An 11,318-nucleotide genomic window follows, 5' to 3' on the forward strand; every position below is an offset into this window, starting at 1 on the left:
GGAAAGGTCAACTACAAGAGGGCACATGTTCAAGGTGAGAGGGGGAAAGTTTAGGGGAGAAGTGCAGGGAAGATTTTTCAGAGGATAGTGGGTACCTGGAACGCACTCCAATGAAGTGGTGGAAGCAGGCATGTTAGCAATGTTTAAGGTATATTTTGATAGACACATGGATAGGAGGCAAACAGAAGGATAGAAACTGCATATGGCAATAAGTAATAGGTCTAAGTATAGATTAGGAATGAGCACAGGCTTGGTGGACAGAAGGGCCTGTTCCGGTGTTGCATTGTTCCTTGTTCTTATTCACGGGATATGAATGTGGCTGGCATGGACAGCATTTATTGCCCATGACTAATTGCCCTGGAGAAGGTGGTGGTGAGTTATGTTCTTGAATCAATGCAGTCCTTGTGCTGTTAGGGAGGAAATTCTAGGTCTTTCATCAGCAGCAGTGAAGGAACAATGGTATAATTCCAAGGAAGGATGGTGATTGGCTTGGAAGGGAAGGAAGAGTCACCGGACACGAAACGTTAACTTTGATTTTTTTCTTCACAGATGCTGCCAGACCTGCTGAGCTTTTCCAGCAACTTCTGTTTTTGTTCCTTTGAGATGGCTAGTGGATTGCTGAAAGGCGATATAGAAATGCAATTCTTTCTTCATGGGCGGCCCAATGGTTAGCACTGCTGTCTCACAGCACCAGGGACCCGGGTTCAATCCCACCCATGGGTGACTGTCTGTGTGGAGTTTGCACATTCTCCCCGTGTCTGTGTGGGTTTCCTCCGGGTGCTCCGGTTTCCTCCCACAGGTTAGGGTGGATTGACCGTGCTAAATTACCCCATAATGTCCAGGGATGTGCAGGCTGGGTGGGTTAGCCATGGGAACTGCAGGGTGAGAGGGCTCGGGTGAGTCTGGGTGAGATGCTCTACAGAGGGTCAGCATGGATTCATAGAACATAGAGATAGAACAGTACAGCACAGTACAGGCCCTTCGGCCCACAGTGTTGTGCCGACCTATTATCCTACTCTAAGATCAAGCTACCCTGCATACCCTACACTTTACTACCCTTCATGTGCCTATCCAAGAGTCGCTTAAATGTCCCTAATGTATCTGACTCCACTACCACTGCTGGCAGTGCATTCCACACGCCCACCACTCTCTGTGTAAAGAACCTACCTCTGACATCTCCCCTATACCTTCCTCCAATCACCTTAAAATGATGCCCCCTCGTGATAGTCATTTCCATCCTGGGAAAAAAGGTGTCTGGCTATCCACTCTATCGATGGGCTGAATGGCCAACTTCCACTCTGGTGGGGGTTTTTTGCATGGGAAATACAGTTTTACAGGGATAGGGTAAGGGGGTGGGTCTGGGTGGGACACTGTCTGGAGGGTCAGTGTGGACTCAGTGGGCTGAATGGCCTGCTCCCACACTGTGGGGATTCACACTGTTGCCTCGGGAGACAGGGCTGGAGGTATCTCACAGTGAGACTCTCTCTGACAGTCTTCCCTTTGTTTCTATCATAATCTTAGCTGCTGGAGCAGTTTGCAACCCAGCACCTTTAATCTTTTTGTTTAAAACCCACCCCACCGCAGCCCACCCCACCCCACAGAAATGGGAGCAGAGCGACCGAGGAAGCTGCAGGTTTAACTGACAATGGATGTTAATAGAAAAGTAACAGCAGCAATATCTTTATGACTCAGCCGCCTCCGGTCAAGGAGCCATAATGTCGAAGTGATGGATCGGTTCGAGACTGAACAACTCCACTCTGCAGCACGGATGCATTTTACTGTACCCATCGCCTGGCAACAGGAGATAGCCTTAGCCCTCTAAAAACCATCCACCTCTCAGCGAGATAATTCATGTGTAAAATGCAGGCAGGGCGGCTTCAACAGGGAACACGAGCGGAGTCTCACCAAGTAATAGGGCTGGCAAACACTGGGGTGGCAATGGCCAGGGGGCTAATTCTGCTGGACTATGTATCCAGAGAGCCAGGTAATGTCCTGGGGACCCAGGTTCGAATCCCACCATTGCAAATGATGGAATTGAATCCAGTTTTTTTTAATAAAGCTGGAATTAAGAGTCTAATGATGGCCATGAATCCATTGTCAATTGTTGGAAAAACCCATTTGGTTCACTCATGCACTTTAGGGAAGGAAACTGCCATCCTTACCTGGTCTGGCCTACATGTGACTCCAGATCCACAGCAATGTGGTTGACTCTTCCCCCTGCCCCCGGAAGGCAGCCAACATCATCAAAGACCCCTCCCACCCCGGTTATAATCTCTTCCACCCTCTTCCATCAGGCAGAAGATACAAAAGGCTAAACACACGTACCGACAGATGCAAGAACAGCTTCTTCCCCGCTGTTATCAGGGTTCTCAATGGGTCTCTCAAATTTCAAACCTAATGTTAATCTCTGTGCCCCTTCTCTGCAGCTGTAACCTTGTATTTCTCTCTCTGTTCAATCATCCCATGATCTTTGTGCCTTTGTATGATATGATCCACCCGTACTGCATGCAACTGAAAACTTTTCACTGCACCTACATACATGTGACAATAATAAATCAAATCAAATCTTATTTGCCCTCTGGGCAATCAGGGATGGCCAATAAATGCTGGACCCTACCATCCTGTGAATGAGTTAAAAAGAAATAAAAGGAGAAAGAAACTGCCATCCTTGCCTGGTCTGGGCCTACATGTGACTCCAGACCCACAGCAATGTGGTTGATTCATGACTGCCCTCTGGGCAATAAATGCTGGCCTAGCCAGGGTGTCACTGGCTAGGCAGCATTTATTGTCCATCCTTAATTGCCCAGAGGGGAGTTAAGAGTCAACCACATTGTTGTGGGTCTGGAGTCACATGTAGGCCAGACCAGGTAAGGGTGGCAGATTTCTTCCCTAAAGGACATTAGTGAACCAGATGGGTTTTTCGCGACAATTGGCAATCGATTCATGGGCATCATTAGACTCTTAATTCCAGATTTTTATTGAATTCAAATTTCACCATCTGCTGTGGTGGGTTTCAAACGCAGACCCCAGGACATTACCTGGATCTCTGGATTAACAGTCCAGCGATAATACCACTAGACCATCACCTCCCCTCTGGTAGGTCAGACCAGGTAAGATTTCCCAATCTGAAGGACATTAGTGAACCAGATGGGGTTTTCTGACAATGGTTGTTAGTTTTCTGGTCACCAATATTGAGACTTCAATTCCAGATTGTCCTTTCATAATTGAATTTAATTTCGGATGTTTAGCATGACTGAGAATTATTCAGAAACTGAAATAACATTTTAACAGCAGCCAAGGTTGGACTCAAAGGTATATCTATAGGTCAATGTTGTGTATATACATCTGTATCAACAGAAATATTAGTGAGTGTCTCTGAATTACTACAAAGATCGAGGATGCTCCTATCTCCCTAACATGGGTGAAGCTGAAAGGCACAAGATTAAGGACACTACTTTAAGAACATTGAAATGAAAATTGCTATACTTTAATAAATTGGTGCCTGCTCATAAAATTGCGCAGGAGTGACAATCATCAACAATCTCTCCTGGACCACCCACGTTGATGCAATGGTCAAGAAGGCACAACAACACCTCTTCTTCCTTAGGAGGCTAACGAAATTCAGCATGACCATAAGGACTTTCGCCAACTGTTACAGGTGCACAATTGAAAGCATTCTATCTGGATGCATCATGGCTTAGTACAGCAACTGCTCTACCCAGGACCGAAAGAAACTACAGTGAGTTGTGAACACAGCCCAGTCTATCAGACAAACCAATCTTCTATCCATTGACTCCCTCTACACTTCTCACTGCCTCGGGAAAGGCAGCCAACATCATCAAAGACCCCTCCCACCCCGGTTATACTCTCTTCCATTGGGCAGAAGATACAAAAGCTTAAAAACACATACCAACAGATTCAAGAACAGCTTCTTCCCCGCTGTTATTAGGGTTCTGAATGGACGTCTCAAATTTCAAATCTAATATAGGTCTTCTTTGCAGCTGTAACATTGTATTCCTCGCTCCATTCTATCACCCTACGATCTTTGTACGGTATTATCTGCCTGTACTGCACGCAAAACAAAACTTTTCACTCTACCTAGATGTATGCAACAATAATAAATCAAACCAAATCAAAGGTAATCTTATTTCTTGCCTTCACAATAGAGCAGTTGTGATAATGGAAACAGGGAGCGAAATACTCTGTATTTTGTCTCCTCCCCTCAACACGATAAAAATACTTTTCCTCTTTAAACCTGCCTGCAAGTTTCTACAACATACCGCCTTTCATTTTAAGATCTGCTTTATGTGGAATAGGGTCTTGGTTAGAGCACATGTTCTCCTTTTTCCTCTCTGCGTCAGTAGCAGAAACCCTAGAGAAAACGCCTGAAAGAAATAAAGGATTCACCTGAGTGATACCAGCACTCCTACCAATTTTTATAGATGCACCATAGAAAGCCATTTGAACCATAGGTCAGGAAGCTCCGAAGAAAGAGCTGGTCATTGACGTCAGGAAGTGGAGTGGAACGCGCGTCCCTGTCTGTATCAATGAAGCTGAGGAGGAGTTGGCTGAGATCATCAAGTTCCTGGGAGTGAGGATCACCAACAATCTCTCCTGGACCACTCACGTTGACATGATGGCCAAGAAAGTATAGCCGCGCCTCTACTTCCTCAGGAGGCTAAGGAAATTCAGCATGTCCACACCAATTTTACCAATCTTACCAATTTTTATAGCTGCATCACAGAAAGCATTCTATCCGGATGCATCACGGCTTGGTATGGCAACTGCTCTGCCCCAAGACTGCAAGAATCTACAGAGATTTGTGAACACAGCCCAGTGCATCACAAAAACCAATCTCCCATCCATTGGCTCCATCTACACTTCCCGCTGCCTCGAGGAAGCACCCAACATCATCAACGACCCTTCCTGCCCCAGTTACACTCTCTTCCACCCTCTTCCATCGGGCAAAAGATATACAAGTTTGAAAACACGTACCAACAGATTCAAGAACAGCTTCTTCCCCGCTGTTATTAGACTTTCAAACGGCCCTCCCCAAAGTTAATTCTGATCCCTCTCTCTTCACCTTCCCTGTGGCTGTAACTCTGTATTCTGTGCTCTGTTCTGCTACCCTGATGCACTTTGTATGGTACCATCTGCCTGTTTAGCTCGCAAAAACGACACTTTTCACTGTATCTCAGTACACATAACAACTGCAAATGAATCAACCAATCAATCACTTCATACCTGTCATAGGACAAGGTAGTGTAGCCAAGACTCAGTGATGGCCTGATGGAATTTGTTAAGGTCACGGGGGTGGGGAAGCAGCAGGGTGGTGGCAATGTCACTGTGTTTGTAATCCAGGGGCTGGGCTAATATCTAGGTGGCATGGGTTCAACACCTACCATAGTAGCTGCTCAAAAACTAGAATTCAGTAACAAGTTGGCCCAATGTCAAATGTCAAAATCCAGCTAGCTCCCTCGTGCCTTTTGACCGAAGGAAATCTGCCACCCCTACGTACGTGACTCCAGACCTACAGCAATCCGATTAATGCATAACCTGCCCTTCAGGTTGAAAAACGCTGCCCAGCAGCAACACTCCCATGCCATGATTTAATTATATAACCTCCCACATGGCACATTTGGGACTGGGACAAAAAATTGACCTCTACAGACACTTACACATTCTTCTCCCCCACCCATCCACCCCAGCGTGGGACGTCCTGTGAATGGCTTCCTGTTCCCTTGCCTATTGAGGTCTTTGAGTGAGGGCCTCACCCTTCACCGCTCCTAACTCAGTTGCATTGGTAGGAGTAGGGCTCATCATGCAGAGAGTGCAACAAGCAAACCCGTCCTGAAGAAGGGTCCCGACCCGAAATGTCAGCTTTCCTGCTGCTCTGATGCTGCCTGGCCTGCTGTGTTCATCTAACTCTAAACCTTGTTGACTCTGACTCCAACACCTGCAGTTCTTGCTATCCCTCAAACTTTCCCTGTCCATTCATTTCCCCATATTGGGAATTGCAGGACCCTTGGAGACCCACCCACTGTTGACCCCACTCTTCCCCATGTGTGACCCTCACCCCCACATGATCCCTCCTCCCACCATGTGCCTGGGACAATCCTTTGACCTGTATCTCCCACAAAGTGGGTGAATTACCAACAGTAGCCTGTGCCCTCCCATTGGCACCACTAAACAGAAGTTCTCTCGGTGGATGGTACTGGTGCTCCTGCATTTACTGACCAGACCGCAACCTTCACCCCAAGTGGCGGTTCACTGCTGTCACAGAACACCAATGGTGGGGGAAAGAGGCCATTTGGCCCATCAAGTCTGCACTGACCCTCTGGAGAGCATCCCACCCAGATCGAAACCCCACCCCCACCCTATACCTGTATTTCCCGCGGCTAACCCACACTAACCTGCACTTCGTTGGACTTTGGGAGCAACCACGAGGAGAAACACAGACAGTTCTGCCCAAAAGTGGAATCGAACCTGGCACCATGAGGCAGCAGCGCTAACCACTGAGCCTACATGCCACCCCCATTCTGGCTTGAGACCCTCAAGGGCACAAGATACAACAGGTCCTCCCAAAAGGCGGTAACGGGGGTGGGTGGGGTGGTTCTTGCTGGATCTCAAACCACCAGCCAATGGTTGAAATCCCCAACTTGTGGGGGATACCGAAATGAAGGATCGTAAGTATAAATTGGTCAGTAACAAATCTGGTAAAGAATTCAGGGGAGAAACCTTGTTAGCCAAAGGGATTACAAAGTGGAACTCACTGGCAGAAAATCGTATAGATATACTTAAAGGTATATAATCGAAAAAAACGTACGATCTGAAGTCTCAGACAGCCCAAAGATCACAAAGCAGGGATTCTTTATTCCACTGTCATCAGATACAGACAGAAACTAAGATTAAAGAATTTACATGAAGCGAAGTCTGTGTTTTACGTTGGGTTAAGGATTCCGTCTGCTCATCCATCCTTCCCATGAATCTTCCTGCCCCCAGAGATGGTCCCTTTGACAGCTCCAGCTGCGCCCCCCCCTCACCATTGTCACCTGTCGGTTCCAAAGGTAACCACATGAAGGAGAAGGAATGGAAGAACATGGCGATAGAATTGGAGGATAAGGGTCATGTGGAGCTTAAAATCTAGCCTAAACCCAGGGAAGGAGAAGGCCCAGTGGTATTATCACTGGGCTGTTAATCTAGAGACTCAAGTCGTATTTTGTGGTCGAATCCTGCCATGGCAGATGGTGGAATTTGCATTCAATAGTAAAAAAGAAATTTGGAATTAAGAGTCCAATGGTAACCAAGAATCAGTTGTTGGGAAAACACCCATCTGGTTCACTAATGAAGGAATCTGCCATCCTTACATGGTCTGGCCTACATGTGACTGCAGACCCATGGCAATGGGGTTGGCTCTGAACTGCCCTCTGGGCAATTCGGGATGGACGATAAATGCTATCCTATCTGGCGATGCCCTCATCCCGTGAATGAATTTAGAAAATTTGGCCGGTCTCTATGTTGTAGTTATAAAACAATTTTGAAGGTGGCTTTTGTATGGAAAAGCTTCCAAATACAAAGCTATCAATATCCCAGCAACACCCAATGTCTGCATCTGTGGAGACCCATGAGCTTAAGGGACAGCCATATGTCATGAACTGTATGATGGTATAGGCGGTTAGTTTCCGAAAGGGTGAATTGACATTGTACCCTGTCTGTCAGGATATAAAGGACTGCTCCTGGGAGGAGCTAACCAGTTCGGTGTGTGAAGCTTTCAGTTGTAGAAATGGGAACTGACTCGTAAATCGAGCCTAGTCCCTCACCAGACACCATTGTGTATCTCAGGTGTAACGTAACTAGCTACTTAGCCTGGTTGCTCAGTGGTTAGCACTGGTCCCTCTCAGCGCCAGGGACCTGAGTTTGATTCCACCCGCGGGCAACTGTCTGTGTGGGGAAGTTTGCACATTCTCCCCGTGTCTGCGTGGGTTTCCTCCGGGTGCTCCGGTTTCCTCCCACAGTCCAAAGATGTGTAGGTTAGGGTGGATTGGCCATGGCATTCAGGTCTGTGTAGATTAGGTGGGTTACGGTGAACAGGGGTAGGGGGATGGGTCTGGGTGGGATGCTGTTCGGAGGGTCGGTATGGACTTGTTGGGCCGAAAGGCCGGTTTCACACTGTCGGAATTCTATGATTCTAGCGCTACATAAGAAACTGTTCATCTAGACTCAGCCAAGAGCTGCTCAGCACATTGTATAGGCATTTTTCGCTGGTTGGTATCAGTGGCAATGTACTGATCTCAAGAAGAAGGGATTGGTGGTATTTACATTTTGTTTCAGTGAAGACAATCAGAGTCATAGAGCTGCACATGACGGAACTCATCTATGCCAACCAGATATCCTAAACTAATCGAGTCCCAATAACCAGCATTTGGCCCATATCGCTCTAAACCCTTCCTAATCATGTACCCATCCAGATGCCTTTTAAATGTTATAATTGTACCAGCCTCCTCCACTTCCTCTGGCAGCTCATTCCATACATATACCACCCTCTGCGTGAAAACATTACCCATCAGGTCTCATGCCAGAGTGAAGCGGGGACGGACAGTGGGTCTGGAGTGAAGTGGGGAGGGACAGTGGGCCTGGAGTGAAGTGGGGAGGGACAGTGAGTCTGGAGTGAAGTGGGGAGGGACAGTGGGCCCGGAGTGAAGTGGGGAGGGACAGTGGGCCCGGAGTGAAGTGGGGAGGGACAGTGGGTCTGGAGTGAAGTGGGGATGGACAGTGGGTCTGGAGTGAAGTGGGGAGGGACAGTGGACTCGGAACAAAGATGGCTTATGGCTGGGGAGCAGTCAGACGACATGAGAACCCTGACAGAAAGACTGTAATGTCTATCTTTTTATCTTTAGTTTTTATTTTCCTGACTTATATAATATGTAATGTAACTTCTTTAATTTCTCTATTCTTTATACCTAAGGTTTGTACGTAGGTACTTTGTGCCTAAGATAGCGTTGTGTGTTGGTGACATTGTAAACTTTCACTGTACTCCCCTTGTAACTTGAGTACACATAAAATAAGCCCCTAATTCCACATCATTACAGTCAGTTGTTATCGCTGCGTATGGAGAGTGAGAGTCTTGCATCTGTGATCAACGTGCAAACAGCTATAAATATACTTCTAATTGTGCTTTTTGTTCAAACTGATGCAGCACATGTGAACAAGAGGGCACGCTCCCTGGATATGAGGATGCTTCATTCAAACTCTCGTTTTGTTGACATATTACACACCGGCTGTGGGTCATGTGGTGTGATCCTGGCGGAGGCCTATCTGAGCAGCTTGGATTAACTGCTGCTCACTGAAGTCCCAAGAGCTGAAGCCTGAAGAGCTGGAGAGAAGGCCATCACGCTGTTCAGCTATGGACAGAGCGGACCTGACTGAGGACACAGCACAGGTACCAACCCTGGCTCCCCCAGCGAAGAACCCACCAGCCAGCCCCCAGCCCAGGTACGTTTCCTTCAAATCTCCTGAAACTATCGGTACCGGTTTCAAATTTGCTGCCACCTCTTTCCGCACTCTGCTGGGCATCACCGTGGCATCGGAAACACGTCATTCAGAAATGCCAGTCTCAGTTTCGGTTTATTAAAAGCTCTCTCTTTTCTCGCCAAGGAAGCGAGCGCTTGGTTTGTTTCGGTATGAATTCAGACGGGTGTGTACTCACTTCTGTCTGTCTCCCTCTCTCTGTTTCTCGATCACCCTCATGCGCTCTCAGACTGCAGAACGCTCTCTCTATGCCAACACTGAATGAGCCTGCAGCACATGCCCACTCTCTCTTTCAGACCCCAGCTCTCTCCCTATCGCCATCACACACTCTCCTGTAGCTCTCTCTCTCTCTTTCATCCGACAGCTTCTCAGTCTCCAGCACCATTCTGTGTCACCACTATCCCTGACCAAAGGACTGTTACGCTGAACTTTTTATTTTTTATTTTTCTAATTTATTCCTAATTTATTCTTTGTACCAAAGTGATGACTTTGTGAACTTTTCTCTGCACTCATGTGAGTACATGTACAATAAACCTAATTCTAACTCTCCCTCTTCCTCTGCAACCCTCACACCCTCTCACACTGACTGTCTATCTCTCTCTCTCTCTGCCACTCTCACATTCTCTCAGGCTGAGTCCCCCTCTCTCTCTGTCTCTATTAGATTTACTCTCTACCAGACTGTCTCTCTTTCCATCACACTCACACTCTCTCTGACTGTCTCTCTCTCTTTTTCTGTTTCTCTCTCTTTCAGGCTGCCTCTCTCTTTCTCTGTCACACTCTCCCCAACTCTCTCTCCCTCTCTCTCTCTCTGTCTCTGTCACTCACACACTCTCTCAGATTCTCTCTCCCTCTCTATCTCTCTCTGACTCTGTCACTCTCACATTCTCTCAGACTGCCTCTCTCCCTCTCTCTCTCTGTCTCTCCCTGTCACCTTCACACTCTCTTATAATGTAATGAGGCCTCTCTGTTCCCCTTGGTGTATATTCTAAAGGGACCCAAATAGCTGAGGAAAGCTTTCTGAGTGTCCTTCATAGACTCATAGAGATGTACAGCACAGACACAGACCCTTCGGTCCAACTTGTCCATGCCGACCAGATATCCTAACAAATCTAGTCCCATTTGCCAGCATTTGTCCCATATCCCTCTAAACCCTTCCTATTCACCTACCCATCCAGATGCCTTTCAAATGTTGTAATTGTACCAGCCTCCACCACTTCCTCTGGCAGCTTATTCCATACACGCACCACCCTCTGTGTGAAAAGTTGCCCCTTAGGGCCCTTTTAAATCTTTCCCCTCTCACCTTAAACCTATTCCCTCCCCAGTGAAAAGATCTTGCCTATTCACCCTATCTATGCCCCTCATGATTTTATAAACCTCTATAAGGTCACCCCTCAGCCTCCAATGCTCCAAGGAAAATGGCCCCAGCCTATTCAGTGTCTCCCTATAGCTCAAACCCTCCCAACCCTGGCAACATCCTTGTAAATCTTTTCTGAACCCTTTCAAGTTTAACAGCATCCTTCCTATAGCAGTGAGACCAGAATTGAACGCAGTATTCCAAAAGTGGCCTCACCAATGTCCTGTACAGCTGCAAAATGAACCCCCCAACTCTATACTCAATGCACTGCCCAATAAAAACAAGCGAGCAAACACCTTCTTCACCGCCCTGTCTGCCTCTAACTCCATTTTCAAGGAGCTATGAACCTGCACTCCAAGGTCTCTTTGTTCAGCAACACTCCCCAGGAGTTTACTATTAAGTGTGTACGTCCCTCCCTGATTTGCCTTTCCAAAAT

This window comes from Rhincodon typus, chromosome 39, assembly GCF_021869965.1.
Source record: "Rhincodon typus isolate 14 chromosome 39, sRhiTyp1.1, whole genome shotgun sequence".
Taxonomy (NCBI): Eukaryota; Metazoa; Chordata; class Chondrichthyes; order Orectolobiformes; family Rhincodontidae; genus Rhincodon; species Rhincodon typus.